The sequence below is a fragment of the Bos taurus genome, chromosome X (assembly GCF_002263795.3).
Source record: "Bos taurus isolate L1 Dominette 01449 registration number 42190680 breed Hereford chromosome X, ARS-UCD2.0, whole genome shotgun sequence".
Lineage (NCBI taxonomy): Eukaryota > Metazoa > Chordata > Mammalia > Artiodactyla > Bovidae > Bos > Bos taurus.
In genome coordinates, this window is record NC_037357.1 from 95,154,169 (window position 1) to 95,173,889 (window position 19,721).

The 19,721-nt window shown below is 36.8% G+C and overlaps 1 protein-coding gene across 3 annotated transcripts in view; it reads right to left on the reverse strand.

Moving 5' to 3' along the window:
- The window catches only part of ZC3H12B (zinc finger CCCH-type containing 12B), a 604,651-nt gene that overhangs the window by 178,403 nt on the left and 406,527 nt on the right, over positions 1-19,721 (reverse strand). For all 3 annotated transcript variants that reach the window (XM_059883437.1, XM_059883439.1, XM_059883438.1), the window contains one exon: positions 330-494. The gene's annotated coding sequence lies outside the window, so the exon portion shown is untranslated. The remainder of the gene's footprint in view (positions 1-329; positions 495-19,721) is intronic.

Sequence of the window (19,721 nt, forward strand, 5' to 3'; positions counted from 1 at the left end):
TGTTAGATTGTTATGAGGATTAAATGAGATAGCATATGTAAAGCTCTTGGTACTTGACAAAGCTCAATAAATGATAGTCCCTTTACTCTCACTCCCTCCTCTTGCTCCCTCCTATGGTGATTTCCTATTGCAAAAGCCTACTTTCTTCAAGCTAAGAAGATAATCCTTTTAGCTGTGTTCTTCAAGTTTTCACTATTATTTTGATGGCTCAACATTTCCGAAAGGTTAACTTTCTTATAAAAATCATCTCAGCTTCTTATACAGAGCATGATAATATTCTTTCCAACACATACACTCACCCCAACAACAATAAGCACCAAAGCACTCACCTCTTAACATCTTAGACATTAACAATATCTGACACAGATTCTCCGGAAGCTCAATTCTTCTTTGGAAGCATGTAGTCCACATCAGTATTTCTTACTTGTGTGGCTTATCCATTACACCATGGCTTTTATCCTCTGTTGCTGAGGCAGGAATGTCGAGTTCAAAGCCTTAGGAAAGGGAGATTCCAATAGACTTACATGAGCAGAAGGCAAATCTATGCTGAGAACTCAATAAGTTATCCTCTGAAACACATTTTACACTTTTAAAGTTCAGTACTATAGTCAGGGCAGCAAGAGATTTGGATCTCAAAGGTTTATAGTTCTTTTCAATAACTGCTACTCTGAGGCATAGCACTCTTTTACTCTCATATATATTGACATTCAGAATCTTACACAGGTCTACAGAGCTCATCTCATGACTGTGGATAAGACTCAAGCTTTAAAAAAAAAGTAGCTGAATTATATACACACATGTGCACACACATATATTTAAAAAGGAAAATCATACATGCAGAGTGATTAAAAAAAAAAAAAAAAACTACTTTATGTAGACTTTTCATTGAATGTTTCAACAGAATGTTTCCAGATAGAGCTTATGTACAATTTGCAGATTAGGTATGACTATATCCTCTTGTTATTAATCCCCACAAAACAAAATAAGATAATAAATCTTAGAGGATTACAATTTAGAATAAACATTAATTTCCTAATGACTCAAAGTATATCAAATTTCTACCTTGAAGAGCTTTTCTATCTTTCAGTTGACTCACAGTCCAATTAGCAAAAAGACACAGATGCAATTTATAAAGTTGACAAAAATAAGAAAAACACTTGGATAAGACTAGTTTTGAAACTTCTACCTATTTCCTTCTACCTCACCTCAAAAGAAATTAATTAATAATCTTTTTGGAAAATTTGAAATGCTAAATCATTACACTAATAGCAAATTGAAAGTGAAGTGAAAGTGTTAGTTGCTCAGTCATGTCTGACTCTTTGCTACCCCATGGACTGTAGCCTGCCAGGCTCCTCTGTCCATGGAATTCTCCAGGCAAGAATACTGGAGTGGGTAGCCATTCCTTTCTTCAGGGGATCTTCCCAACCCAGGGTTCAAACCCAGGTCTCCTAATTACAGACAGATTCTTTACCATCTGAGCCACCATCTTCTAATTTCAAGTAGGGGCTCCCCTGGTGGCTCAGCAGTAAAGAATCCACCTGCCAATTCAGTAGACATGGCTTCTATTCCTGGGTCGGGAAGATCTCCTGGAGAAGGAAAATGGCAACCCATTCCAGTATTCTTGCCTAGTAAATCCCAGAGACAGAGGAGCCTGGTGGGCTACAGTCCATGGAGTTGCAAAGAGTCAGATACAACTTAGCGACTAAAACAACAAAAACAATTTTAAGTAGTTCAAAACATGTTTCTCATCTACAAGATCATTAAACCAAGAACCACGTATGGTCTGACAAAGGTTTGTGGATATTATTATCACTATCCTCACTTCCTAACTTTGTGTATTTTCCCATTTCCTGAATATGAATAGTGTGTGTGAATATATTTTTCAAGCTCCAAATCAGGCCATAAAATCTGATAAATAATGTTTTTGTATTATTTCTGGGTGCCAGATGCAATCCAAGAGATGTAACTTTGATTTGAAAAACTGAGACTTCCTGGGACACTGTTATGGTTTTTAAGGCTACTAGGAAATAAACTTTGAAATTTAGAATGTCTTGGAAATTTTGGTTACTGTATGAATAGTCATGCAGTCATTAGTCATTGACTTAGGGATCTGATAGGTAAAAAAAAAAAAAAATCAATTTAAAGTCAATATATGAGAAACTGTAATAATATTTAAGCTCAAATCATTAGAGAATATATTTAACATTTCATTTGGACATATATGAATTTCAAGAAAATGGCATGTATTGTAGATTTATTCAAATAAGCCCCAAAACTTTATAAGATATGAAATATGTTTAAGAGTGAGACACTGTTCTTGGATTGATAACTCTTGTGTATGTTATCAGGATCTTAGGGTTACTGCAAGCAGTAACCTGATATCACCTATTTGTGGGAAAATATATTCTCATGAGGTGCTGGCATTTGAGCTGGCCCTACCAGCAAATATGTTGTTAGGTGTAGCTCCCTGTTGCCACAGTTATGATGATAAAAGGATCGACCTTGTTTACCCACATTTGCCCCTTCTGATTTTACAGTTTGATGATTTAGAGATTTAATAATACTACATTTGTGGGTAGCCAAAAAAAAAAAAAAAAGCTCACAGTCTGCCTCTGGAATCTAGAAGGACACTAAAAAGGATGTTCTTAGTAGCTTTCATTCTCCTATGCTGTTTCTTGAAGACAGGGTGATTTTTATTCATCCCTAAGTTCCCTGTGCTGAGCCTCACATGTAATAGATGCCCCACAAATATATGCTAAATTGCTCACAAAATCCCCAAGGAAGAAAGCATTTCCACCACATTCCAAGCTTTTCTGTTTCTCTTCATTACTGAATAGTAGCTATATCCTTGACGTGACTGTCATCTTTTAGGCAACTGAGATAGGAAGCAATGTTTTGAAGCACAAGTAATCGTTATTCATGCAAACGTGGATATACGTCTTAGAGGAGCTGTTACTCGTCTACTTTCCTGTGTGCCCAGGATGAACGAGATACATGGCATACTTCCAAGTGCCATCTGTGAAACTCATGGTCCTTAAAAGAAGCAGTAGTATGTTGCAACTTGGCTATTTAAGCTAATTTCTTGTAGTGGGTTAAGAAGCACAATTGGTGACTATTAACTACATATCTCCCTCAGAATAAAATCTTTCTAGAGTACAGAAGGTGGTAAAGAAGGTTAAGAAAGCATGTCAGTCTTTGCTAGCTTTCCAGAAATCTAATCTTCACAATGGTCTGACTGAAGAGAGAGAGGCATTGGGAGGGAGACAGAAAGAAAATCAAATCAAAATAAACATGATCAAACAATAGCAAAGAACAAATATATATACAACAGAATCACAAGAATTTTCCAAATTCCATGAGTAAGTTAAAGGGCTACATATTAGAACAGATGACCCCCACAAGAAAAAAACAAGTCTCTATTAGAAAAAGCAGTCAATTCTGGTTTCCTCAGTGTGTATGCCCAGCAATGGGACTGCTGGTCGTATGGCAGTTCTATTTCCAGTTTTTTAAGGAATCTCCACACTGTTCTCCATAGTGGCTGTACTAGTTTGCATTCCCACCAACAGTGTAAGAGGCTTCCCTTTTCTCCACACCGTCTCCAGCATTTATTGCTTGTAGACTTTTGGATCGCAGCCATTCTGACTGGCGTGAAGTGGTACCTCATTGTAAAGTAAAAAATAATAATAATAATAATAAATTTAAAAAAAAGAATCATTAAAAAAAAGAAAATTTCAAAAAAAAAAAAAAAAAAGCAGTCAAATTGTAGACTTGTTTCCTATTTCTTACCATTTGGAAAGAAGAATCATTTCCCTTTGTGCAGCTGATGAGTCAGAAACCAATTTTTTTCCCTTGATGGAAAAAAAAAAAAACCTTTCCTTTGCTCAAATATATATTTTTACATATGCATATACAAATATGTATGTGTGCTCAGTTGCTTCAGTCACGTCTGCTCTTTGCAACCCTATGGACTGCAGCTCACCAGGCTGTTCTGTCCATGAGATTCTCCAAACAAGAATACTGGAGTGGGTTGCCATGGCCTCCTCCCAGGGATCTTTCCAACCCAGGGGTTGAACCCATGTCTCATATGTCTCCTGCATTGCAGATGGATTTTTTACCATCGGGGAAGCCTTATGTACACACACACACACACACACATATATTTACATATAGATAAATAGATAGATATCAACATATATTGAGGAACATATCATTGTAATAGACAGTCCATATATAGTAAACCATTAATTTAGGTTAAGCCAATAAGAGCCCAACAGATCTTTCTAATAAGAGACTGTTAAGTAGGCCAGTGATTGACTTACTTTTGTGTATTTTCTTAATCTGGAATTAGATTTGTACAGTTTGTTATATGTTCTTACACAAATATTGCTAAATAAAACAAAAAAGATGAAATCTGCACAGTTTTGGAGCCCAACTTGCATGAATAAGTGGTAACCATGTTTTCTCCTAAATATATATATATATATATATATGTTCTAATTGGAAGACTTTGAGTTTGGCCATGCAAGTGTAACAGATGGACTGGATATTTTAATGCCTCAAATCTCTTAAGTCCAGAAGTCAAGCAATAGGATTCAAAGACTGAGCATAAATATTGTTGATGTGCTAAAAGTAAACTGTTCTGATGATATACTCACCACCTTTTATCAAACACATATCACTTTCCAAGAATGTCAAATTATCAATTGTTACTTAGCACTTAAAGAAGCCCTCAGGCTATACAGCCTTCTTTAATATGCAAAAAATTAGAGCAAATAATTTAAATTTTAAGAAAATATATTTTCATAGATTCAATCACAAAAAAGTTAAAAAGTGAATAAAAATAAAACATAAAAATCCCCAATATTTATCTCACTTGAGTTTTAGAACCAACATATTCACTTTAAAAAGGTAAATATTATTTTCTCCATTACCTAAGTTTTTTCCCCATCTATCTGTCATGAAGTGATGGGATCAAATGCCATGATCTTAGTTTTTTGAATGTTGAGTTTTAAGCCAGCTTTTTCACTCTCTTCTTTCACCTTCATCAAGAGGCACTTTAGTTCTTTGATTTCTGCCATTAGGGTGGTGTCATCTGCATATCTGAGGTTACTGATATTTCTCCAGGAAATCTGGATTTCAGCTTGTGGTTCACCAGCCTGGTATTTCGCATAATGTACTCTACGTATAAGTTAAATAAGCAGAGTGACAAAATACATCCTTGACGTACTCCTTTCTAAATTTAGAACTAGTCCATTGTTCCATCTCTGGTTCTGACTGTTGCATCTTGATCTGCATACAGGTTTCTCAGGAGGCAGGTAAGATGATCTGGTATTTCCAACTCTTTAAGAATTTTCCACAGTTTGTTGTGATCCACACAGTCAAAGGCTTTAGCATAGTCAATGAAGCAGAACTAGTTGGCTTTCTGGAATTCTTTTCCTTTTCTATGACCCAACGAAGTTTGGCAAATTTGATCTCTAGTGCCTCTTCCTTTTCTAAATTCAACTTGTATGTCTGGAAGTTCTCAGTTCACATACTTTTGAAGCATAGTTTGAAGGATTTTGAGCATTACCTTGGTAGCATGTGAAATGAGTGTAACTGGCATGGTTATGTTTTATTTTTTAAAAAAATTAATCATTCTAATTGATATGTAGTAATTTTCATTGTGGTTTTAATTTGAATTTCTCTAATGATTAATGATATTGAACATCTAGCCCTTTGCTTATTTGAAACTGCTGTTTCTTTTATGGTGAAGTGTCTTTTCATATATTTTACCCTTTTTAAAAGGTATTTTTTTTTAAGGCAAGAGTAGATCATACTTTAATTCAAAGATTTTACAAACCAGTGGTGGGGGGGAACTATAAATCTAAAACTATTACTATAGATAATGGGAGGTCTGCACTACCATCTCAATTTATACATGATGAAATCAAATGATAAAAATAATAATAATGAAAGCAAACCAAAGATCCTCAAAAAACCAAAACGGAAAGTACATGAGCAAAGCAACATTTGGATTGTGCCTAAAAATAGATATGTTCGAAAAGATATTCATAAGTGTTAGGATAAAGGGCACAGTTTGAAATAATTGGAGTTCACTTAGAAATATACCCTTCCTACTACACAATCAATATAGAATCTGAAGGAACTTATTTTTGCTGGTGGGCAAAATAAACAATTTTATAAGAATGTAAAACTACACTCAACTCAGAAACATCTAGCTTTTTTCTTAAGACAGTACATTCTAAAAAAATTAAACATTACTTTTCCTTCATTTATAATTAACTTTTCTCTAGTTGACACACAGTATTCATTTTATATTTGGATAGTAGTATATTTAATTCTTTTAAAGAAAGTTCAGAATTTATAAGTAGAAAGCACTGTGTCAGACAACCCTGCACATTATTTCACTTAAAATCCCCAACAATCCTGCAAGCAATTCAGTCATTTTTAGTTTAATTACATTTAAAAATTATTTTCACTTTGTCTTGTTTTGATGTCATTTTAATTTTTAATTTTTATAAATTTTAATGATTATTTACCATTTACAGTTATTATAAAACATTATATATATCCCCCATGTTGAATAGTACTATATTTTCATTGAAAGTATATGCCAATGGTTTATATCAGGCTGATAAATGTATTTAACATTTATATATTATGTAAATTTATATTTATTTACATTTGACATGATGAAACATTCTTACATTTGAACTATATACAATATTTAGTTTCATAGTTTTTTAAAATGATGGTTTATTAACAATTAGAAAATACTGCTATATATACTAAAAAAGTAAAAGTGACAGTGTTAGTCAGTCAATCGTGTCTAACTCTTTGTGACCCCATTGGCTGTAGCCCACCAGGCTCCTCAGTCCATGGATTTCTCCAGGCAATAAAACTGGAGTGGCTAGCATTCCTTTCTCCATGGGATCTTCAAGACCCACAGATCAAATCTGGTTCTTCTGCATTGCAGGCAGATTCTTTACCACCTGAGCCACCAGGGAAATGAATATGAAATAAATATGGAATTACAGAGCTTTTAAGGAACAGTTTATTAAGAAATCATTCACATATCATACAATTCAATCATTTAAAGTATAAAATTCAGTGAATTTTAGTATATATTACATAGCTGTGCAACCATTCAGTTCAGTTCAGTCGCTCAGTCATGTCCGACTCTGCAACCCCATGAATTGCAGCACGCCAGGCCTCCCTGTCCATCACCAACTCCTGGAGTTCACCCACACTCACGTCCAATGAGTCAGTGATGCCATCCAGCCATCTCAACCTCTGTCGTCCCCTTCTCCTCCTGCCCCCAATCCCTCCCAGCATCAGAGTCTTTTCCAATGAGTCAACTCTTCCCAAGAGGTGGCCAAAGTACTGGAGTTTCAGCTTTAGCATCATTCCTTCCAAAGAAATCCCAGGGCTGATCTCCTTCAGAATGGACTGGTTGGATCTCTTTGCAGTCCAAGGGACTCTCAAGAGTCTTCTCCAACACCACAGTTCAAAAGCATCGATTCTTTGGCGCTCAGCTTTCTTCATAGTCCAACTCTCACATCCATACATGACCACTGGAAAAACCATAGCCTTGACTAGACGGACCTTTGTTGGCAAAGTAATGTCTCTCTTTTGAATATGCTATCTAGGTTGGTCATAACTTTCCTTCCAAGGAGTAAGTGGCTTTTAATTTCATGGCTGCAGTCACCATCTGCAGTGATTTTGGAGCCCCCAAAAATAAAGTCTGACACTGTTTCCACTGTTTCCCCATCTATTTCCCCTGAAGTGATTGGACCAGATGCCATGATCTCAGTTTTCTGAATGTTGAGCTTTAAGCTGACCTTTTCACTCTCCTCTTTCACCTTCATCAAGAGGCTTTTTAGTTCCTCTTCACTTTCTGCCATAAGGGTGGTGTTATTTGCATATCTGAGGTTATTGATATTTCTCCCGGCAATCTTGATTCCAGCTTGTGCTTCTTCAAGCCCAGCTTTTCTCATGATGTACTCTGCATATAAGTTAAATAATTCCTTATGTATTTCATGCCTAAGTTCTTTATAAGTTATGTGAATATCTTCAGTCAGTCTGTGGCTTGTATTTTCATTCTCATCATAGTGTCTTTTGAAGAGCAGAAGTTCTTAAGTTTAAAAAAGTTCAGTTTATCAGTTTTTTTTTCTTTTATAGTTGAGCTTTTGCTGATACTTCTTAGAAATCTTTCCCTAGCCCAAAGATTTTATCAAAAGATTTCTCCTTGCTGAAGTCTTACATTTTTAGAATTTACATTTTCATTTATGGTATAAACAAAAGAGTCAGTGTTCTTTTCTTTAGTTTTTTGTTTTGTTTTGCATATAGATGTTCGGTTATTTCAGCAACTTGTGTTGAGATTTGTCTTTTTTCCTTAAATAGACTTTGCATCTTTATAGAAAGAATCAATAGGAGGATCTGTTTCTGTACTCTTTAATCTGTCCTATTGACTTACTTTCACCATTGATTTACTTTCACTATATTCCTTACTGAAGCTTTATAGTAAATCTTAAAATCAGGTAGTAAGTCTCCAGGTTTTTTTTTTTTTTTTAAAGCATCCTTTGTGTTTTTATTTACTTATATTGTATTTTATTTTTTATTGCCAGTGAGATTTTTTCACATTTTAGTGAAATATAACTGATTTACAATATTATATTAGTTTCAGATGTACAGTATAGCTTTTCTATATTTTTCACATTATAAAATAATTGCCACTATAAGTCTAATTACTGTCACATATGCATTATTACAATATTATTGACTATATGCTCTATGCTATACATTATATCCCTGTGATAATTATTTTATAACTCTAAGTTGATACCTCTTTTAAATATAATTAATTAATTAATTTTTGTCTGCTCTACGTTTCCATTTCTGTGTGGGGCCTGCTCTCTAGTTGCAGAGAGTGGGGCCTGCTCTCTAACTCAATGTGTGGGCTTCTAATTGAGGTGGCTTCTCTTGTTTCAGACTATAGACTCCAGGGCATTGCAGGCTTAGTAGATGTGGTACATGGGTATAGCTGTTCCATCACATGTGGAATCTTCCCAGAGCAGGAATAGAAATCGTGTCTCCTACATTGGCAGGTGAATTGTTAACCACTGGACGACAAAGGAAGTCCAAATTGGCACCTCTTAATCTCCTCAACATTTCCCTTCATCCTCATACATCCATTCCCTCTGGCAATCACCAGGTGTTTTTTTTTTTTTTTTTTCTCCCTGTGTGTATGAGTCTGTTTCTGTTGTTATGCCTATTCTTCTACTTTGTTTCAGAGATTTCACTTCTAAGTGCAATCATAAGATATATATCTTTCTCTAGCATTTCACTAGGTATAATTAATAACTTTCAGGTCCATCCATGTTGTCACAAAAGGCAAAATTTCATTCTTTTTTATGGCTGTGTACTATTCCATTGTGTGTGCACATGCCTATATATCTATGTGTGTATATATATATTTTCTGCTACTGCTAAGTCACCTCAGTCATGTCCGACTCTGTGTGACCCCATAGATGGAAGCCCACCAGGCTCCCCCATCCCTGGAATTCTCCAGGCAAGAACACTGGAGTGGGTTGCCATTTCCTTCTCCAATGTATGAAAGTGAAAAGTGAAAGTGAAGTCACTCAGTTGTGTTCAACTCTTAGTGACCCCATGGACTGCAGCCTACCAGGCTCCTTGGTCCATGGGATTTTGCAGGCAAGAGTACTGGAGTGGGGTGCCATTACCTTCTCTGACATATATATATATATATATATATATATATATGTATATAAATATGTATATTTGTACGTATACACACACATATACACATATATTCACATATGCAACATCTCTTTACTCATCCATTTATGGACTTTCTGCATTCCCTCACTTTCCATCTGTGTATGCCTTTAGATGTGAAGTGAGTCTCTTGTAGGTAGTCCAAGGGATTCTCAAGGGTCTTTTCCAACACCACAGTTCAAAACCATCAATTCTTCAGCTCAGCTTTCTTTATAGTCCAACTCACACATCCATACAAAACTACTGGACAAACCATAGCCTTGACTAGACGGACCTTTTTTGTCAAAGTAATGTGTCTGCTTTTTAATATTCTATCTAGGTTGGTCATAACTTTTCTTCCAAGTAGCAAGTGTCTTTTAATTTCATGGCTGCAATCACCATCTGCAGTGATTTTGCAGTCCCCCAAAATAAAGTCTGCTACTGTTTTCACTGTTTTTCATCTATTTGCCATGAAGTGGTGGGAGCAGATGCCATGATCTTAGTTTTCTGAATGTTGAGCTTTAAGCCAACATTTTCACTCTCCTCTTTCACTTTCATCTAGAGGCTCTTTAGTTCTTCTTCACTTTCTGCCATAAGAGTGGTGTCATCTGCATATCTGAGGATACTGATATTTCTCCTGGCAATTTTCTCATGATGTACTCTGCATATAAGTTAAATAAGCAGGGTGACAGTATACAGCCTTGACGTACACCTTTTCTTATTGGGTACCAGTCTGTTGTTCCATGTCCAGTTCTAATTGTTGTTTCTTGACCTGCATACATATTTCTCAAGAGGCAGGTCAGGTGGTCTGATATTCCCATCCCTTGAAGAATTTTCCAGTTTGTGGTGATCCATGCAGTCAAATGGAGAAGGCAATGGCACACCACTCCAGTACTCTTGCCTGCAAAATCCCATGGACCAAGGAGCCTGGTAGGCTGCAGTTCATGGGGTCGCTAAGAGTTGGACACGACTTCACTTTCACTTTCATGCATTGGAGAAGGAAATGGCAACACACTCCAGTGTTCTTGCTTGAAGAATTCCAGGGATGGGGGAGCCTGGTGGGCTGCCGTCTATGGGATCGCACAGATTCGGACACGACTGAAGTGACTTAGCAGCAGCAGCGCATGCAGTCAAAGGTTTTGACATAGAAAATAAAGCAGAAATAGATGGTTTTCTGGAACTCTCTTGCTTTTTCCATGATCCGATAAATGATGGCAATTTGATCTCTGGTTCCTCTGCCTTTTCTAAAAGCAGCTTGAACATCTGGAAGTTCACAGTTAACATTCTGTTGGATCCTGGCTTGGAGAATTTTGAGCATTACTTTACTAGCATGTGAGATGAGTGCAATTGTGTGGTAGTTTGAGCATTCTTTGGCATTGTCTTTCTTTGGGATTGGAATGAAAATCCAAAACTCAGCCACTGCTGAGTTTTCCAAATTTGCTGGCATATTGAGTGCAGCACTTTCACAGCATCATCTTTCAGGATTTGAAATAGCTCAACTGGAATTCCATCACCTCCAATAGCTTTGTTCATAGTGATGCTTCCTAAAGCCCACTTGACTTTCCATTCCAGGATGTCTGGCTCTAGGTGAGTGATCACACCATTGTGATTATCTGGGACATGAAGATCTTTTTTGTACAGTTCTTCTGTGTATCCCTGCCACCTCTTCTTAATATATTCTGCTTCTGTTAGGTCCATACCATTTCTGTCCTTTATCGAGCCCATCTCTGCATGAAATGTTCCCTTGGTGTCTCTAATTTTCTTGCAGAGATCTCTAGTCTTTCCCATTCTATTGTTTTCCTCTATTTCTTTGCATTGATCACTGAGGAAGGCTTTCTTATCTCTCCTTGCTATTCTTTGGAACTCTGAATTCAAATGTGTATATCTTTCCTTTTCTCCTTTGCTTTACACTTCCTTTCACAGCTATTTTTAAGGCCTCCTCAGGCAGCCTTTTTGCTTTTTTGCATTTCTTTTTCTTGGGGGTGGTCTTGATCCCTGTCTCCTATACAATATCACGAACCTGTGTCCATAGTTTATCAGGCACTCTATCAGTTCTAGTCCCTTGAATCTATTTCTCACTTCCATTGTATAATTATAAGGGATTTTATTTAGGTCATACCTGAATGGTCTATTGGTTTTCCCCTCTTTCTTCAATTTAATCTGAATTTGGCAATAAGGAATTAGCGATCTGAGCCACAGTCAGCTCCTGGTCCTGTTTTTTGCTGACTGACTTGTTTTTGCTTCTGCACCTTTGGTTGCAAAGAATATAATTAATCTAATTTCAGTGTTGACCATCTGGTGATGTCCATATGTAGAGTCATCTATTGTGTTGTTGGAAAAGAGTGTCTGCTATGACCAGTGCGTTCTCTTGGCAAAACTCTATTAGTCTTTGTTCTGCTTCATTCTGTACTCCAAAGCCAAATTTGCCTGTTACTCCAGGTGTTTCTTGACTTCCTGCTTTTCCATTCCAGTCCCTTATAATGAAAAGGACATGCTTTTTGGATGTTAGTTCTAGAAGGTCTTGTAGGTCTTCATAGAACCGTTCAATTTCAGCTTCTTCAGTATTATTGATCAGGACATAGACTTGGATTACTGTGATATTGAATGGTTTGCCTTGGAAACTAACAGAGATCATTCTGTTTTTGAGATTATATCTTAGTACTGCATTTCAGACTCTTCTGTTTACTATGATGGCTACTCCATTTCTTCTAAGGGATTCTTGCACACAGTAGTAGACATAATGGTTATCTGAGTTAAATTCACCCATTCCAATCCATTTTATTTCACTGATTCCTAAAATATTGACGTTCACTCTTGCCATCTCCTGTTGGACCTCTTCCAATTTGCCTTGATTCATGGACTTAACATTCCAGGTTCCTATGCAATATTGCTCTTTACAGCATCGGACCTTGCTTCCATCACCAGTAACATCCACAACTGGGTGTTGTTTTTGCTTTGGTTCTGTCTCTTCATTCTTTATGGTGTTATTTCTCCACTGATCTTCCGTATCATATTGGGAACCTACCGACCTGGGGAGTTCATCTTTCAATGTCATATCTTTTTGCCTTTTCATACTCTTCATGGTGTTCTCAAGGAAAGAATACTGAGGTGGTTTGCCATTCCCTTCTCCAGTGCACCACATTTTCTCAGAACTTTCCTAGTATGTGGTCTATCCTAATGAATTTTCTATGTGAGCTTGAAAAAAGTATATTCTGGGTTTTTTGGATGTAGTATCTTGTAGATATCAAGTAAGTCCAAAATGTTCTATTGTGTTATTTACAATCTCTGTTGCTTTATTAATTTTCTGTCCAGAAGAACTGTTCATTGATGTCAGTGGGGTATTAAAATCTCCTACTTCCTTTGTATTCCCATCAGTTTTTCCCTTTATGTCTCTTAGAATTGTTTTGTTTTAGGACTTTTTATATTGGGTGAATATATGTTAAAGAGTTTAATATCTTCTTTTTGTATCAATACCTTTATTATTATATAATGCCTCTTATTCCTGCGAGATTTCCAAGGGATTGAGGTAAGCATGCAGGTATATTATCAAACAAGAATCAAAGTGGGGAATGTGAGTCCTCATGGCAAAACCGAATAGAGTCTTTTTCTATAACGATACAGGATGGAAGGCAACTAATATTTATTGAGTGCCTACTATTAGGCACTAAGCTGGCCACTTTCTTACATACTATATCTTCTCAAGTATCCTTTGAGATAAGTACTTTTAGCTTCAATTTCAGATGGAGATATATGAGTATTTTAAGTAAGCTAATAATATGACATATTTTCAAACTGACTTTTAAACACTTGTTCAGTGCTTATTTGTAGGTGAGACTGGATGTTCTATGGGGGAAAGAAAAGAACTGCTGGCAGCATGTACTTATTTATTTATGTAAATAGATATTGAGTACCTACTAAATACAGTCCCTGTCTTTATGTAGATTAAATTCTTGAACTCAATTACAGTTAACACTTGAACAACATGGATTTGATTATGTGGGTACACTTATACTCTTTCTTTTTTTTTTCAAAACTGCATAATAAATAATTAAATGATCCATGGTTGTTTGATGTGGAACCAAGGAAATGTTCTACAGATGTGGAACCAAGGAAATGGTGGGCCAATAGTTATGTTATATACTGACTTTTTTTTTTTTTTTTTTTACTGTATTGAAGTTAAGCAACCCTACCTCCCACATATTACAAGGATCAACTGTACTTTTAATGTTACAGGCACTTCAGATCTGATACCCAAACTATCAGAACTACCTTCTCCTTTAACCATACTAACCTGTCCTTTGCAACTCACCACCACCATCAACTAAGGTATTGTTTCCAACCTCTCACATAATGCTCTCTCTGAGAAGAAAATTCAGACAACACAATTGTTTCTGCCTCATTATATTTCTAGTGATTAGAATGTAATGTTTGTACCATATTTAGCCAATAACTAGTCCAAACATCATTACTCCTCTTCATTTCACAGGTGAAAAAGCTGAGCCTCATAAGGTTAAATAACTTGCACTTGCTACATAGCTAAATTTTTAAAGCTGAATTAACTGTCTTTGGAAAATAAGTCTTAGGCTCTGTCCAGTACAGCAGAGTTGCTTTTCAGTATAAAGTGCAAGATGCCCCAGATATGCTTCTATTCTGTCTAATATGAATATTGCTACCCCTGCTTTCTTATTTCTCTTAGCATGAAAAATCTTTTCCAACCCCCTCACTTTCAATTTATGTTGGTCTTTCACCTTAAAGTCCATCTTTTGTCAGCAGCCTATTACAGGTTCTTTTTTTTTTTTTTTAATTTAATCCAATCTACATTTATACATATTCCAATGGAGCATCTATTCCATTGATATTTAATTATTGATAAGTATATATTTATTGCCATTTTAAACCTTATTTTCTAGTTGATTTTGTAGTTCTTTTTTGATCTTTTCATTTTGTTTTTCCTTTGTGGTTTGATAGTTTTCTTTCACTTTATGCCTGATTTCCTTTCCTTTTTTTGTGAATTTATTATATGTTTTTGATTTATGGTTACCCTGGTTTCAAATGTGATGACCCATGACTCTATCTACTTGCTTTAATCTGATAGTCATAAGTTCAGACACATTCTAAAAGATCTGTATTTTTTCTCCCTTCCTCCACATTTAGTGATTTTGATGTTTTATTTTACATCTCCATGTTTATTATTTTCCTATTAATTATAGTTATAATCACTTTTACAAAATTTTCAATGTTTTTAATCTATGTACTGGCTTACACGATATATTCAATCCTTTTATATATTTGCCTTTCCTTTTGTGTTTTTCCCTTTTCTATAGATTCCTGTTTCCTTTTATTTAGAGAAAGCTTTTCAGTATTTCTTAGATTAGGTTTAGTATTAGTGTATTCTTTTAGTTTTTTCATGTCTGAGAAATTTTTAAAATCTTTTTGTATTCTAAATTATAATCTTACTGGCTAGATTGTCCTAGCTTGCAGGCTTTTCCCTTTCAGGACTTTGAATATATCATGTCACTCTCTTCTAGTCTGCAAAGTTTTTTTTTTTTTTTTTTTTTCAGAAAAATCAGCTGATACCTTTATGGAGGGGGTTCCATTGTAATTGACTATTTGTATTTATATTACTGTCTTTGGAATTTTCCCTTTAAATTTACTATTTTAATTATAATATGTTTTGCTGTAGGTTTATTTGGATTCATTTTATTTGGGAACTTCTGTGCTTCCTGTTTCTGAATACTGTTTTCTTCTTTGGGTTTGGGAGGTTTATGGCCATAATTTCTTCAAATACATTTTTATACAATTTTCTCTTTCTTTTCTAGCTGGGAACACTATTATATGTAGGTTGGCACAGTTTATATTATCCCATAGATCTCATATGTTGCATTCATGTTTTTTTCTTTTTTTCATTTGTCTTTCTGTCTGCTGTTCTAACTGGGTGATTTCCATTATTCTGTCTTCTGGACCACTTATTCATTTTTATGCCTTATTTTCTGCTCTTTATTGCCTTTTTTGTTGTTGTTTAGTTGCTAAGTTGTGTCTGACACTTTTGCGACCCCATGAAGTGCAGCTTGTCAGGTTCCTTTGCCCATGGTATTTTCCAGGTAAGAATACTAGAGTGGTTTGCCATTTTCTTCTCCAGAGGATCTTCCCAACCCAGGGATCAAAGCCACATCCCCTGCATTGGCAGGGGGATTCCTCAAAACTGAGCCACCTAGGAAGCCCCTTTATTGCTCTTAGTTTGCTTTTTATCTCAGCAATTGAGTTGTCTACTTTTGATTTGTTCCTCTTTAATGTTTCTACTTCCTTGTTACAATGATCTGCATTTGTATTGATTGTTGTTGTTCAGTAGCTGAGCCAGCTCTTTGTGACCCCATGGACTGCAGCACACCAGGCTTCCCTGACCTTCACCATCTCCCATAGTTTGCTCAAACTCATTTCCATTGGGTCAGTGATGCCATCCCAACCATCTCATCCTCTGTCATCCCCTTCTCCTTCTGCCTTCAATCTTTTCCAGCATCAGGATCTTTTTCAATGAGTCAGCACCTCACTTCAGGTAGTCAAAGTATTGGAGTTTCAGCTTCAGCATCAATCCTTCCAATGAATATTCAGGGTTGATTTCCTTTAGGATTGAGTGGTTTCATCTCCTTGCAGTCCAAGGGACTCTCAAGCGTCTCCTCCAGCACCACAAATGTCCATATAGTCAAATCATTTCTATTGATAATCTTTCTTAATTATTTTAGCATTTAGAAGAGAATATTTTATCCCATCATTCCCTCAATGATTTTTTGAGTCTTTCTGAACAATTGCCCACTCAAATTCTCAATCTCTCAGACTGAGGGAAAACCAAGTAAGATGGTAGGTGTTACAAGAGGGCATCAGAGTGCAGACACACTGAAATGATAATCACAGAAAAGTAGTCAATCTAATCACACGGACCACAGCCTTGTCTAACTCAGTGAAATTAAGCCATGCCCATGGGGCCACCCAAGATGGGCGGGTCATGGTGGAGAGGGCTGACAGAATGTGGTCCACTGGAGAAGGGAATGGCAAACCACTTCAGTATTCTTGCCTTGAGAACCCAATGAACAGTATGAAAAGGCAAAGTGATAGGATACTGAAAGAGGAACTCCCCAGGTCGGTAGGTGCCCAATATGCTACTGGAGATCAGTGGAGAAATAACTCCAGAAAGAATGAAGGGATGGAGCCAAAGCAAAAAGAATACCCAGCTGTGGATGTGACTGGTGATAGAAGCAAGGCCCAATGCTGTAAAAAGCAATATTGCATAGGAAGCTGGAATGTCAGGTCCATGAATCAAGGCAAATTGGAAGTGATCAAACAAGAGATGGCAAGAGTGAATGTCGACATTCTAAGAATCAGTGAACTGAAATGGACTGGAATGGGTGAATTTAACTCAGATGACCATTATATCTACTACTGCGGGCAGGAATCCCTCAGAAGAAATGGAGTGGCCATCATGGTCAACAAAAGAGTCCGAAATGCAGTACTTGGATGCAATCTCAAAAACGACAGAATAATCTCTGTTCATTTCCAAGGCAAATCATTCAATATCACAGTAATCCAAGTCTATGCCCCAACCAGTAACACTGAAGAAGCTGAAGTTGAACAGTTCTATGAAGATCTACAAGACCTTTTAGAACTAACACCCAAAAGAGATGTCCTTTTCATTATAGGGGACTGGAAAGCAAAAGTAGGAAGTCAAGAAACACCTGAGTAATAGGCAAATTTGGCCTTGGAATACGGAATGAAGCAAGGCAAAGACTAATAGAGTTTTGTCAAGAGAACACACTGGTCATAGCAAACACCCTCTTCCAACAACACAAGAGAAGACTCTACACATGGACATCATTAGATGGTCAACACTGAAATCAGATTGATTATATTCTTTGCAGCCAAAGATGGAGAAGCTCTATACAGTCAACAAAAACAAGACCAGGAGCTGACTGTGGCTCAGATCATGAATTCCTTATTGCCAAATTCAGACTTAAATTGAAGAAAGTATTGAAAACCAGTAGACCATTCAGGTATGGCCTAAATCAAATTCCTTATGATTATACAGTGGGAGTGAGAAATAGATTTAAGGGACTAGATCTGATAAATAGAGTGCCTGATGAACTATGGAAGGAAGTTCATGACATTGTACAGAAGACAGGGATCAAGACCATACTCATGGAAAAGAAATGCAAAAAAGCAAAATGGCTATCTGAGGAGGCCTTACAAATAGCTATGAAAAGAAGAGAAGTGAAAAGCAAAGGAGAAAAGGAAAGATATAAGCATCTGAATGCAGAGTTCCAAAGAATAGCAAGAAGAAATAAGAAAGCCTTCCTCATTGATCAGTGCAAAGAAATAGAGGAAAACAACAGAATGGCAAAGACTAGAGATCTCTTCAAGAAAATTAGAGATGCCAAGGGAACATTTCATGCAAAGATGGGCTCAATAAAGGACAGAAATTATACGGACCTAACAGAAGCAGAATATATTAAGAAGAGGTGGCAGGGATACACAGAAGAACTGTACAAAAAAGATCCTCATGACCAAGATAATCACGATGGTGTGATCACTCACCTAGAGCCAGACATCCTGGAATGTGAAGTCAAGTGGGCCTTAGAAAGCATCACTACGGACAAAACTAGTGGAGGTGATGGAATTCCAGTTGAGCTATTTCAAATCCTGAAAGATGATGCTGTGAAAGTGCTGCATCAATACACCAGCAAATTTGGAAAATTCAGCAGTGGCCACAGGACTGGAAAAGGTCAGTTTTCATTCCAATCCCAAAGAAAGGCAATGCTAAAGAATGCTCAAACTACTGTGCAATTGCACTCATCTCACACACCAGTAAAGTAATGCTCAAAATTCTCCAAGCCAAGCTTCAGCAATGCATGAACCATGAACTTCCAGATGTTCAAGTTGGTTTTAGGAAAGGCAGAGGAACCAGAGATCAAATTGCCAACATCCACTGGATCATCAAAAAAGCAAAGAGTTCCAGAAAAACATCTATTTCTGCTTTATTGACTATGCCAAAACCTTTGACTGTGTGGATCACAATAAACTGTGGAAAATTCTTCAAGAGATGGGAATACCAGAGCACCTGACCTGCCTCTTGAGAAACCTGTGTGCAGGTCAGGAAGCAACAGTTAGAACTGGACATGGAACAACAGGCTGGTTCTTAAAAGGAAAAGGAGTACGTCAAGGCTGCATATTGTCACCCTGCTTATTTAATTTATGTGCAGTGTACATCATGAAAAACGCTGGACTGAAAGAAGCTCAAGCTGGAATCAAGATTGCCGGGAGAAATAGCAATAACCTCAGATATGCAGATGACACCACCCTTATGGCAGAAAATAAAGAGGAACTAAAAAGCCTCTTGATGAAAGTCAAAGTGGAGAATGAAAAAGTTGGCTTAAAGCTCAACATTCAGAAAACTAAGATCATGGCATCTGGTCCCATCACTTCATGGGAAATAGATGGGGAAACAGTGTCAGACTTTATTTTGGGGGGCTCCAGAATCACTGCAGATGGTGACTGCAGCCATGAAATTAAAAGACACTTACTCCTTGGAAGAAAAGTTTTGACCAACCTAGATAGCATATTGAAAAGCAGAGACATTACTTTTCCAAGAAAGGTCTGTCTAGTCAAGGCTATGGTTTGTCCAGTAGTCATGTATGGGTGTGAGAGTTGGACTGTGAAGAAGGCTGAGTGCCGAAGAATTGATGCTTTTGAACTGTGGTGTTGGAGAAGACTCTTGAGAGTCCCTTGGACTGCAAGGAGATCCAGCCAGTCAATTCTGAAGGAAATCATCCCTGGGATTTCTTTGGAAGGAATGATGCTAAAGCTGAAATTCCAGTACTTTGGCCACCTCATGCGAAGAGTTGACTCATTGGAAAAGACTCTGATGCTGGGAGGGATTGGGGGCAGGAGGAGAAGGG